General features: G+C 50.4%; 1 long non-coding RNA gene across 1 annotated transcript in view; it reads right to left on the bottom strand.

Moving 5' to 3' along the window:
- Positions 1-12,477, bottom strand: part of LOC128778270 (uncharacterized) — a 15,972-nt gene extending 3,495 nt beyond the window's left edge. The window contains exon 1 of the long non-coding RNA XR_008423768.1: positions 11,895-12,477. This is a non-coding gene — a long non-coding RNA (uncharacterized LOC128778270). The remainder of the gene's footprint in view (positions 1-11,894) is intronic.

Here is a 12,477-nt window from a genome sequence, read left to right as displayed (position 1 = left end):
CAGTTTCTATTGTGTGCCCCCCCATGCACTTTATGGGCATTATTTCTGAACCCCATTTTGCTCATGGAGAAACTGAGGCTCAAAGCCATCTTAATATGCCTGGAGCTCGTCACAAGGCCAACGAGCTCTAGAGTCGGCATGCCAACCCACCGAGGGCTCGCTCTGCTCAGTCTTACTCCCAATTTCTCACCCTGGGTGTGAAAACGTGGGTGAAATACACCGTGTTCAAAAATGGCAGCTGGCTCCCCCCGCCAGCCCTCGGGACTGCTCCCATCCATCAGTTCAGGAATTATTAGACTGTGGGAGGAAGAAGGCAGAAGGGCTTCCAAGTATGCTGGTATTTAAGCAAAGTTTCCAAAGGAAGCTGGAGCTTGCGCGCCCCAAAATCTGGAGACAGAAATCTGAATTTGTTCTAAAGTCAACACAAAAGAGAGCCCCCTGCCGAGGAGGGGACAAGCCTTGGCCAGAGAACAGGTTTCATGTGAAATTATTTTTTGTGGGCGGAGAAGAGAAGAAAAGAGCAACAGAAGCCTTGGGCTAGGAGTCATGCGTTGCCGCTTGCATAAGCAGCTCAGAACACACACACCAAAAGTCACTCCCCAAAGAGAACGGAAAAAAACCCACAAAGCCAACCTCAGCTTATGCACGAAACGGGCCCCACCGGGATGAGCCCCGATGTCTGCTCCACAGAACCCAAGCCCGGTGGCTCTTGAGGGCGCATGTCCGCCTCGCCAGCGCTTAACATCAGGTCTGCCCGGGTGAACTAAAACCGTGAGGGACAAGCAACACTCCCCCCGACGGAATTCTCAGAGGCAGGGCAACTGTTCGCAAGGTGTGGACGACAATCAGCTGGTTCCACTTTTCCTCAGAGAGTTTTCAAGACTTTTTATAGTTCTTCGAGTTAAGGGGAGTGCCCACATGCGTGGAAAGAAGTGGGATGCTAACAAGGATGGGGACCAGCCGCCTGCTGGCCCTCCAGAGTCAGGAATGGCACTCAGCAAAGGACGGAGGGTGCCAGAGAGGGCTTTGCACAGGAAGAATGATCAGGTCCCAAGACCTCTCACGGTGTGGCTCCCTCAGAGTGACAGACGGAGACTGGCTTCCCTAAGTGAACTTAAGAGAATCCTGCCGCACCTTCTTCAACTCCAAACTGGGATTTTGATTTCGTCCTTGGTACCGTAACAACCCCAGGACCTCAATGCCATGAGGGAAGAGACCATGTCACTTGCACACAGTTTCGTGTCTCCCCAGCAGCCCAGCCACTGCACGGAGTGAATGGATGAATGAATGTCTAGAAGAGTGCCCAGCTGTCAAATCAGACCCATTTCAATTCACTTCTAAAGCAAATATACCGGGGCGCCTGGGTGGCTCGGTCGGTGAAGCATCCGACTTCGGCTCGGGTCACAATCTCGCGGTCCGTGGGTTCGAGCCCCGCGTCGGGCTCTGTGCCGACAGCTCGGAGCCTGGAGCCTGTTTCGGATTCTGTGTCTCCCTCTCTCTCTCTGCCCCTCCCCCGTTCGTGCTCTGTCTCTCTCTGTCTCAAAAATAAACAAACGTTAAAAAAAATTTTTTTTATTTAAATAAATAAATAAAAAATAAAGCAAATATACCCTTCTGTCCTTGTGAGAGGCCCCAACATGTCATAGAATCAGTGAGTGGCTATCAAAATTGAAAATCACTGAGAAGCCTGTAATTTTGGCATCAGGAGACGCAGACAGGACTAGTGATCCAGCCCCTTACTTGTCTTGTACTAGGTCAATCTCCCTCTCCCTCCCTCTCCCTCCCTCTCCCTCTCTCTCTCTCTCTCTCTCTCTCTCTTTAATAACAACTGAAAAACTAAATCAGGACTGGCCCTGAGATTTTGGCAAATCTGTTAAACTTTCTAAGCCTGTTTCCTCAGCTACAAAAATAAGGAAACGAACAGCTACCCAGCTTCCCTCACAGTGGTCGGTGAGGACAAAACAGTTGAAACTGCACCGAAGTCACAATACATGGGAAAGTCTTCGAAGCCCATGAAATGCCCTGTAAAGGCTAGGTGCTCTTTCTCCCGGCCATTTTGGGAGGCTTCTCCCCTACAGCCAAGAGTGCAGACGGGACGAGCGGCCCAACCTTTCCACTGTCTCAGCGGTTCCGTGAGGCGGGCACAAAGCCTTTCGTGGCCAGGGCCACGGTGCCGGCGGGGGGCGGGGCAGGGGCAGTCCTGCCTGGTGGGAACGTTCCCTGAAGCAGACACGAGGGTCCGAAGCCGCCTGGGCCGAGACCCTGGAGCAAGGCCCGGCCCCTCTCTTGATGGAAGGGTGGCCCCCAAGCAGCTCCCTGATGTTGCACCTCCTGACAGAGGTGAGTGCCCAGGGGAGCTCTGAGGGGCGAGCTGGGCCAGACAGCAGCAGGGCCATGCTAGGGAGCACAGGGCCTTCCTGCCAGGCTCTGTCTGCAAACCTCAAGGCAAAGGTACCCGCAGAAAAGCCAGTTAATAAACCTCCCTAATGAGAAAGGAAAGCAGAGGCTGACAGAGATGAGGGAGGGAAGAGAGTCAGGGCCAGAACCCAGTCGGCTCCGCTCTGTGCCAAGGCTCCTGAGAGTTTGACATTTGGAAAAGATCTGGCCTGGTGGAGCCAAGGATTTGGGACAGGGCTCCTTCCGGCTCCTGGGAGTGTCAAGAAGAAGAGAAGGAGGAGGAGGAAAATGACTCAGCTGAAATGAAGAGAAATGTATTTTTAAAAAGCAAAATGATGAGAGGCACAAAGGAACAAAATGGAGCCCCAGGATAGGGTCCAAATGCCTTCTCAGAGTAAGTGGGACGCATCTACAAAAAGCTCGAGAGCTCGCTGGGGTTCCTAAACCAAGAATAACACCAGGAAAATGAAGAGAGTCCTTGGGGCCTGCCAGGCCTATGGGCCCCAGGGGCTGGTGCCCACCACTGCAGGAAAAATGCTGAAAGCCACCCAGCAGTGAGGAAGCCTCTCCACACTTTTGATTCTGAGGATGCAGTGAGTTCTGTGACCAAGGAGTTGGGTAGAAAGGTGACCTCGGGCTCAGTCACCTGGGGGGGGGGGGCGGCTGGCGCAGGCCCTGTGACTCCTCCCTCGCTCTGTTACAGTATTACATCCACAAAACCATCCGGGGGACCGCGAGGGAGGGAGGTGGAAGGAGGCACCCTCCCCAGAGGTTGCCATAATTCCATCCCTTCCGACAGCCAAGGTCAGATGACCCTGATTGCAAAAGCTTCATCTTGAAACATTCAGTGGAGAACAAACGTGATAATGACAAGAGATGAGAGAACCACGCGAAGCCACAGCTCTGTGTGTCCCTTCCCTCGGGTCATCCAGTAAGTGCTGGGTTCGCCTCGGGGCTCCGCCTCCTCCCAAGCATGGAACTCTGTGGAAACTCACATTTCTAGAAAAGGAGGAGGTTGGGAGGAAGACTGCAGCTCAGCATGGCCTAAGAACCGCAACCCCTCAGGGGCAGGTCAACCCTACCACCCTTTGGAAGGGTGTCCCAACCTCCTCTTACCCAGAGGCTCCTGTCACTGGGGAAACCATCCATATGTGTTTTCCTGGGAGGATGTAAAGCAGGGAGGCCAGCCTGGCAGGGAGCAGGATGATGGATACAGAGAAAGACCCCAGGAGGGGGTCAGCAGATCAAACCCCAATGCCCCAACTGTCCCGAAGTAAGAAGCCGGGGGTAGGGGGGCGGGCAGAGGAAACTCCTTGTGAGGAAACTCCTTGACTGTATCCCCTACATTCTGACAGAAAACGGGAAACCAGCAGAGAACCCCTTGCCCCCTAGACCCTACGTCATCCCAGCATCTTCAAGAAGAGAAGCCATTTCTCTGACCCAAACAACTGCCAGCACCTGAAGGGGACTCGGGGACTGGTGGCGTGGGGGGCCCTCTGGCCTCCTAACGGCCGCAGCTCTGCAGAAGGAATGGGGCCGGCTGCCCTCTCAAGGCCCTTCCCTGCCAGGCATGAATGTTCTGGGAGTCCTTTACCACAGGCAGAGATGGAAGTAACCTCCACACGCATGTTTCAAGGGCCTGGGGCCTCAGGAGCTGCGTCAGTTGGGGAAGCAGAGACAGAATTAAAAGTGCGCAAGATTTGTTGGGGAAAGGCTGGGAAGGCTCAGGTGGAGAACAGGAGCGGGCAGACAGAGCCTCAGGCCATGGTGCAGGCCTCACATCTGCAAAGGGGGAGGAGGAGAAGGAAGGGGGAGCTGAGTGAGACTGCAGTGAAGCTCTGAGAAAGTGTCATCCAGGACCTGGGGACCCCAGAGCAAGGTGTGACGCTAGAGATGGGCTGAGTGGGGCAGAAATGGCCGGCTCTGTTCCCTACTGCTTTGTGGTCTGTCGTTGCTGGGAACAGCCTGGGGAGAGTGTGGCTCAGCCTCGACACCGTGACGGGCTCCAAAGGAGAGGCAGGTGGAGGCTGAGCTCCCTACACCCTGCACAGCAGGGAGACCTGAGCAGCACGCTCCCACCGCTGCTCATTGCCAACACTTTAAAAAATACCTTTCTTTAAATGTATTTTGAGAGAGAGAGCACGCGCACATGCGCGTGAGCAGGGGAGGGGCAGAGAGAGGGAGAGAGAGAATCCCAAGCAGCCTCCACACTGTCAGCGCAGAGCCTGACACAGGCCTCGAATCCATGAGCTGTGAGATCATGACCCAAGCCGAAACCAAGAGTCAGACGCCCAACCAACCGAGCATCTTTAAGCAGAGTACTATACTTAGTTCTTGAGAACAGTTCTACCCATGACCAGCCCTGAGGCAAGGGGCTTCACGGAGATGTTGTGAGAAACGAAGTAGAGAATGAAGGCAAGGGTAATTTTCAAACAAGAAGGCACACCCTTAGAGGTTCACAAAATGGTCGCTCACAGGTCAAATATTGCCTGTACGTGTATTTGGTTTAACTCACATGTCGATAATTTTAAGCCAAATTAGTTGCTAGCACATAAAAGCCGTAAAAATCCAGATGTCCAGCTTCTCTTCGAGAATAAAAACATCCACCAATCCCAAGTCCATGTTCCAGCTCACCACGGTCCCCCCACTCCCTCTTGTCTTACACTCTACCTGTTTCCCTCGCACACTGGGTGAGCCTGGCCCCTGTAGGCCACCTGTCTACACTCGTGGATGTGGCCAAGCCATTCACGGTCATTCCATTCCCTTTGGGGATATAAAGAGGTACATTTAGAAAACCTAAAAGGAGCTCCAGGATATTAAAATATAAGCGAGAAAAATGAAAAATTCAATAAAACAACCGGGAGACCAATTTGGGAAAAATCCCGCAGAAAGAGATGAATCATGGAAGAGAAAAGGTAAGAAAGAAAATCAGTCTCAGAGATTTAACATCCGACCAGCAGGAATTCCAGAATAAGGGAACAGAAGAAACGGTAGGGAGAAAATGATCTAAGAAATAGTAGAGAACCGAAGAACACGACTTATCTGCCTGAAAAGACTGAAAGAGGACCTGACAATGAATGAAAAACTGCCCAAGAAGAAGCATTTTTGTGAAATTTTGAAACTCCTAGGAAGAAAGGGGGAAAAAATCCCAAAAGCTTCTAAGGGGCAGGGGGAGGAGTGACATAAAAAGAGTCAAGAATCAGTATGGCCTCAGACTTCTCAACAGCAGTTTTGGAAGCCAGAGACAAAGGAACAAGCCTTCACCACTGTGAAGGAAGTAATACTACACCCAGTCAGATCATCAATTAAGTGGAGTACAATCCAGATATTTTTCAAAAATGCCAAGTCCCAAAAAATGTCCTTCTTAAATATCCTTTCACAGGAAGCTCAGAGGCTGTGTTCCACCAAAAGGAGGGAGTAAAGTGGGAACAAAGACATAATCAGATCCGGGAAGCAGAGATCGAGCACAGGGGAAGGAAAGGGAAGAGGCTTCCCAGGATGGTGGGAAGAGGAGTCCAAGGTGAGGAGAGCAGGGGGCAGAGGGGAATGCAGATGGTCACTTCATGGTTCTGTCAGAGGGCTTAGGGGTAAGTTAGCGATGCTTAAATTAGCTCCAGGAAACTAAGCAAACCAAAAATGAGCAAAAGACCCAAACAGGCATTTTACAACAGAAGATGTCCAAATAGCTAACAAGCAGATGAAAAAGGTGTCAGCAACATTAGTCATTAAGAAAATGCAAATTAAGACCACAAGGATGATCACTATCCACCCAGAAGAATTGATCAAGTTCAGAATGATACGGGCGCCTGGGTGGCTCAGTCGGTTGAGCATCCGACTTCAGCTCAGGTCATGATCTCGCCGCCCGTGAATTTGAGCCCCGTGTCGGGGGATGACAGCTTAGAGCCTGGAACCCGCTTCGGAATCCGTGTCTCCCTCTCTCTCTGCCCCTCCCCCCCCCAAGGTAAAATTTAAAGAACATTAAAAAAATTTTAAGAATGATAGGCAATCCCAAGTGCTGAGGAGGAGCCCCTTTGTATGTTGCTGATGGGGGCCAAATGGTGCCTCCAACACTCTGGAAAGCTCTGTGGCAATTTCTTATAAAGGTAAACATATATCCATCCTATGGCAGCAACCCCACTCCTAGGCATATGTCCACAGAAATGAGTACATAGAGCCGGAAAAATACTAGTTCAAGAATATTCAGGGTAGTTTTATGCATAATAGCCAAAAACTGGAACCAGCCCAAATGTCCATGGATAAACAAAGTGTGATATTTCCATCCAAGGAATGCAACTCATCATTAAAAAGGAATGAATGACTGATACACACAAGCACACGAGTGAATCTGTAAATGATGAGGGTGGGGCCCCTGGGTGGCTTAGGCAGTTAAGCGTCGGACTTCGGCTCAGGTTATGATCCCACAGTTCATGAGTTCAAGCCCCACTTTGGGCTCTCTGCTGTCAGCAAAAAGCCCGCTTTGGATCTCTGTCCGCCTCACTCTCTGCCCCTCCCCACTCACACTTTTTCTCTCTCTCCCTCTCTCTATCTCTCTCAAAAATAAACATTATAAATAAATAAATAAAAACACGATGAGGGTAAGAAGTCAGTCAAAAAAGAATACACGTGGTATCAGTCTATTTATATAAGTTTCAAAAACAGAAAAAAACAGTCTATGGAGTTGGAATCCAAAAAAGTGGTTATCTCTGGGGTGGGGGAGGAGTGGTTATCTCTACGGTGGGTATTAACTGACAGGGACACAAGGGAACTTTCTGGGATGTCATATGTCTGGTGTCACAGGTACATCACATGTAAAAGCCATTAAGCCGGGCACTTAAGAGATTCATATTCTGCTACGCGTAATTTACTCCTCAATAAAGCCTCGAAAGAAAACTAAACAAACCAAAAAAGATTCATTATTAATTTCATGAAAAGCAAAACGTTATATTTAAAAAGAAAATGTAGTTGTGGGATACTCCCTGTACTATAGACAGTAATTACACAGTGGTAGTAATGGATAAATACACTATCTATGGATTCAACCAGAATCCATATTGGCCAGATAGGGCAGGAGGACAGTATGTGAGGGTAGCAGAAGGTGAGGGGATGAGCAAAGAAAGCTAAATCCAAATATTTTGTAGCATGAAGTCATAGATAATGTCTAAAATCAAATACACAACGAAATAGCATGAAGGTTATTATGCAGACATCTGGAGGAAAATACTAGAAGAAACAGCTAAAAGACAGCAAGGGGGTTGTCAGTGGGGAGTGGCAGGGCAGGCCATTTGGGTCTACTAGAATCAGGTTTGGCAGAAAGAAACAGAAACCCAAAACAAAAGCCCATCCTGAAAACAGAAATGCATTTCTGTGCCAGGTAAAAGACTGAAGATAAGCAACTCGGGGCTGCTCCACAAAGTTCTCAAATACTCTGGCTCCTTTTTCTTGCTGCTAGACCACACATGGCCTCCAGTTTCAAGATCACCTTATAGTTCAATATGGCTGCTCCAGCTCCCGCCATCAAATCCATATTCCTGCCAGCTGGGTGGGAAAGGGGACAAAGATGAAAAAGAGAGTATATTCCAGTTGTCCTTCCAGGATGTTTCCCTGACATGACCACACAACACTTCTGTGTCAATCCCACTGGCCAGAACTGAGTCCCATGGTCATTCCCCGCTGCAAAGGGGAGCTGGAAAAAAAACCATCTCTATTCTGGAAAGGCATGTGCCTGCGAGGGAAAAGGAGTCTGTGCCAATAGAACTTGTGTTTAAAATGTTTAACTATATATAGGTACTACTTAGCTGAAACTTAAAATTTAAGTGAAAAGGAATAGCGTGAGCCGCCACCAGCCAAGGGAAGAGCAGTTTGCCTTGTGCTGGGTGGACCAGCACAGCAGGCTCATGGGCGTTGAGCACACAACTGGGCAGGTGGCTGAAAACACGTAATGAGAGCATGAACACCACCTCGGGCCTCCCACCAGAGCCAGGGAACAGGAGCAGGCCCACAGAAGGAAGACTGAGAAGCTGACATCAGGGAATTAAGGTATTGGGTAGCGCACAGAGGGCAATAACCTGGCACCGGTCCAGGTAACTGCAAGACAACAGCCCTGCAGGCAGCCCCAAGCTCTGAAATCTTTCTTCAACTTCCACATTTAGACCAGGGTTTCAAAAGATGACGTTGCACGATGCCCCTGAGAGACAGAAATGGTTATGCCCCCTTTACAGACAAAGAGCCAGGGGCGCTTGGGTGGCTCAGTCGGTTAAGCGTCGTACTCTTGATTTCAGCTCAGGTCATGATCTCAGAGTTCGGGAGTTCAAGCCCCGTGTTGGGCTCTGTGCTGACGGTGCAGAGCCTGCTTGGGATTCTCTTCTTCTGCGCCACCCCCTCCAGCTCGCTCTCTCTCTCTCTCTTTCAAAATAAATAAACATGAAAAAAATAATAATAAATAAATTAAAAAAAAAAAACAGATAAAGAAACAGACGCCCAGAGATTAAGCAACTTCCCCAGGTCACAACTGCAGTTGCCGACAGATGACCTCAGGAATCCCCAGGACTAAGTCCTGGTTTCTCTCCTCCACGAGACAGGCATTCCTCCAAGGAAGCACCCGCGGCTTTTGGATTCTCTGCAGAGCCACATCAGGCCCGTCAATAAGTCACAAGAAGCAGTGACTCATCTGAAGACAAGATAAACAACAGGCAGGCCCGGTGGGGTGAGAGGCCCTGTTTCCTAGGAAGTTGCCTTCTGCAGGGCAGCAAGAGTACACAGTTAGCAGGCAGGAACCCCTTCTGCAAACACCAGCACAGCAGTTTGCAGACAAAGAGAAAGTGCTGCTGCTACCAGAAATGGACAGCCGAGCTGGGAGCGGCAGTTATTTCAATCCTGAAAGGGCTTTTGTCAAGCCTGGGCTATGAGCCTGAGCATATAGAATCCCAAGCCCTTCTCTTCCAATTTCTCCAATACCAGAAGGGAGAGTCATTCTCTGCTGCTCTAATGATAGTTATCTGCTGCCTTCTGTCTGAAGGTCCCACAATGTCTCACTAACATTGCTAGGGAAAACTGCAGACCCTGGCAAGTGACTTTGGGACAGTCATTTCCTGCCCCTGAACCCCAGGTCTCAGAGGAGAAGCAGATGGTTCTCAGGGAGACGGAGGCACCTTGGCAGAGGGGAGAGGGAGCTTCCTGCCCCCGGAATCCATCTTAGCCAGATCCGTCTGGATGCAATGGGCTCATGGGGACCAACCAAAGCCCAGAGCCCAGACGGCCCAACAGGAAAGTAGCAGGTGGATCAGGGAGAGCCTGATAGACAGAAATAAGCAAAGGGCCAGACAGAGCACGTGGAGGCCAGCAGGAGGGACCCAGCCTGGGGCTCAGCACCTGCAAAGCCCTGGTCAAGGCAGGACCGTGTGCCCAGAAGGGAATCTGCTGTCAGGCAAGGGGTCCAGGCAGAAGTTAGTCAAGGCTTGGTCATCAGGAAACAGGCCTGCTGAGTTCTAGGTCAGAATGAGGTGACATAACGCTGACTCGGCCAGAGAGACCTTAGAGAATTTTCATATTCCCTGACAGGTCACAGGACTGACGCCTGAGCCTGCAGTTGAAGCAGCTTCAAAAGTTCACGGACCTCAGGACAGAGAGCCCCGAGGCAACTCGCGAAGTGGCACCTGCTCAGCTAGCTCCCTCCCGTCCCGCTGCTTACAGGTCTTTCTTCTCCACATCATCAGATTTGCAAGTGACCTGCAAACCAGTCCTGAGTCCATGACAGCAGCCAGGACAAAGCCCTGCTCATGCATCACCCCTTCCTGGACTCTCCCAGCTTGAATGGGCCTTCCTAATGCACGAGTTTTGTCTCTGACCCAATTCAAATGTTCTATTGTTATTTTTAAATGACTTACCCTCCCTCCACCCCACCACCCAGCACATTGCCACTTGCTCAGAAGAGCCCAGTAAATATCTTTTGTTTTTTACTTGACTGAAACTCTAGTCAAGGACATTTCAAAAGAACTGTATGAGAAAATGACAATACACAAACAGGCACAAAAGGACGTCATGCAAAAAGTTGTAAATTCTGAGGAAGCACTGAAAAAAATAAGTGAGTCAGAAAGAGGAACTGTTAATCTTGGAGAAGGTGAGTTTTGAACCAGCCAGTGGGAGAAAAAGAGTTTGGACTTATATATGAGGGTTATTTTGATTCAAGCAATAGTAATCTAATTCAAAGTAGCTTAAGCCAAACAAGAAAAGAAAAAGAGGGGCGCCTGAGAGGCTCAGTGTGTTAAGACTCTGACTCGTGGTTTTGGTTCAGGTCATGATCTCACGGTTGGGGGGTTGGAGCCCTGCATCAGGCTCTGCGCCATCAGCACAGAGCCTGCCTGGGATTCTGTCTCCCTCTCTCTCTGCCCTTCCCCGCTCGCTATCTTTCTCCCTCAAAATTGAATGAACATTTAAAAAAGAAAAAGGAAAAGGAAGAAAAGAAGGAAGGAGAGGAGGGGTGAAAGAGAAAACAATAGAGGTCACTGTATTGGCTCAGGAGATGGGAAGTACGCGTGGCTAGATCCAGATGCTCAAATGATATATTATCAGGAACTGCCTCTCTCCATTCCGTTCTCCTCGGTGTTGGCTTCATTCCAAGGCAGGTTCCCTCAAGAGTGGCTTCCTACACTTAGATCTTACAGTTTTGCCACCCCAGTAGGAAGACGGCAGGTAGTTGAGAAGGGATTTAAAACAAAACAAAACAAAACAAAACAAACAAGCAAAACACTGTGGCTGTAAAGAAATTAGAAACGGATTTGCTAAAGCAGCTTAACATGGCCTACGCTAATACATGTCTCCTTGGTCTACCTTGGGATACAGATTCACCCCTGCACCAGCAAGGTATGGTGCTCTGATTGGCCAGACTGAGTCACGGCATGCTGCTCTGATTGGCTAGGCTGAGTCAGGGTGTGGGGCTCTGGTTGGCTGGGCAGAGTCACAGACCTGGAATCAGGAAGCTAAGGCCAGCCCCACCTTAATCGGTCGGTAGCAGATTTCCCCGAAGAAGTCAAGACGTGCTACCAAAGAGAAAGGGGAATGGATATTAGGCATCAAAAATCAGCAGAACTCTTACGGGCACGTGGTGGAGAAGCGGGGGGGGCGGGAGGCTGGGCAGACTTTATACCAACCGTTCCTGCCTCCGGGGCCCAGCATTCTAACAACTTCCCACCCTCCGAGGCAGTCATACAAAGGTACCAACCTCCCTGCCTCCCCACAGGAGATTCTCAAATGAAAGCTGAGGTTCCTGTCGAGAGCTTGGGGCTCCCAGAGGAGGGATAGGTCTGTCCCACTCCCCTCCAACCCCTTGCCCCCCGCCACGTGCTCTGGCCAAGACTCCCAGTTGTGGAGTCTCCCAACCTTTCGGGGGAGGCCTGCAGGTGTCCGAAGTCGACCCCGGGGCCCAGAGCTCACACCTGCAGCCTCTGAGGGCCACCAGATCCCGCCAGGACCCTCCCAGCAGCAGGCTCACGGATGCTCACACGTCATTCCAGCAGAGCCGATTCCTCCGGGAGCCGAGAGAAGTGCATCAGCAGCTTTAGCTCTGCCATTCCCTTACACATATTTAACCTCCTGGACGCAAGAATTCAATCTGGCTTGTCTGCCTCTCCCCACGGACCTCAGAATCCAGCCGGAGCCAGTACGTCACACTTCCTGCAGCAGCCCGAGGGTCAGGAGTTCAGCCATTGAGCCATTGCCTGGGGAGCGGGGGTCTTAATAAGCATTACATCCTCCCCCAAAGCTCCAACAGCTGTGTTTCCCGCTCGGAAGGAAAGAGACCAAATAAAGCAGCAGGACGAATTACGTGTGCAGAAAAGCGCAGCGTGGGATTCCGAGTCCAAAGGTCAGACTCTGGGTTATGATTTCCAGCAGGTCATTCCTTTGTTTCTGCCTCAGTTTTCCCATTGGGGCAGTGGGAGTGAGCAAGATCATTTCAAGGAAGTGAGCCAGGCTTTGATAAAGTAGGAGATTCTCCATCCAGGTTCTGCTGGGTCCAACAGGAGCCCCAAACCAAGCCAACCATTTTTGTAGGGAACTTTCTGGACTCCCAACCCCGCCGTAGGA

The sequence above is a fragment of the Panthera pardus genome, unplaced genomic scaffold (assembly GCF_024362965.1).
Source record: "Panthera pardus isolate Hobbes unplaced genomic scaffold, ASM2436296v1 HiC_scaffold_2, whole genome shotgun sequence".
NCBI lineage: Eukaryota > Metazoa > Chordata > Mammalia > Carnivora > Felidae > Panthera > Panthera pardus.
Note: the sequence above shows the minus strand (reverse complement) of the source record. Positions and strands in the feature narration are given on the sequence as shown.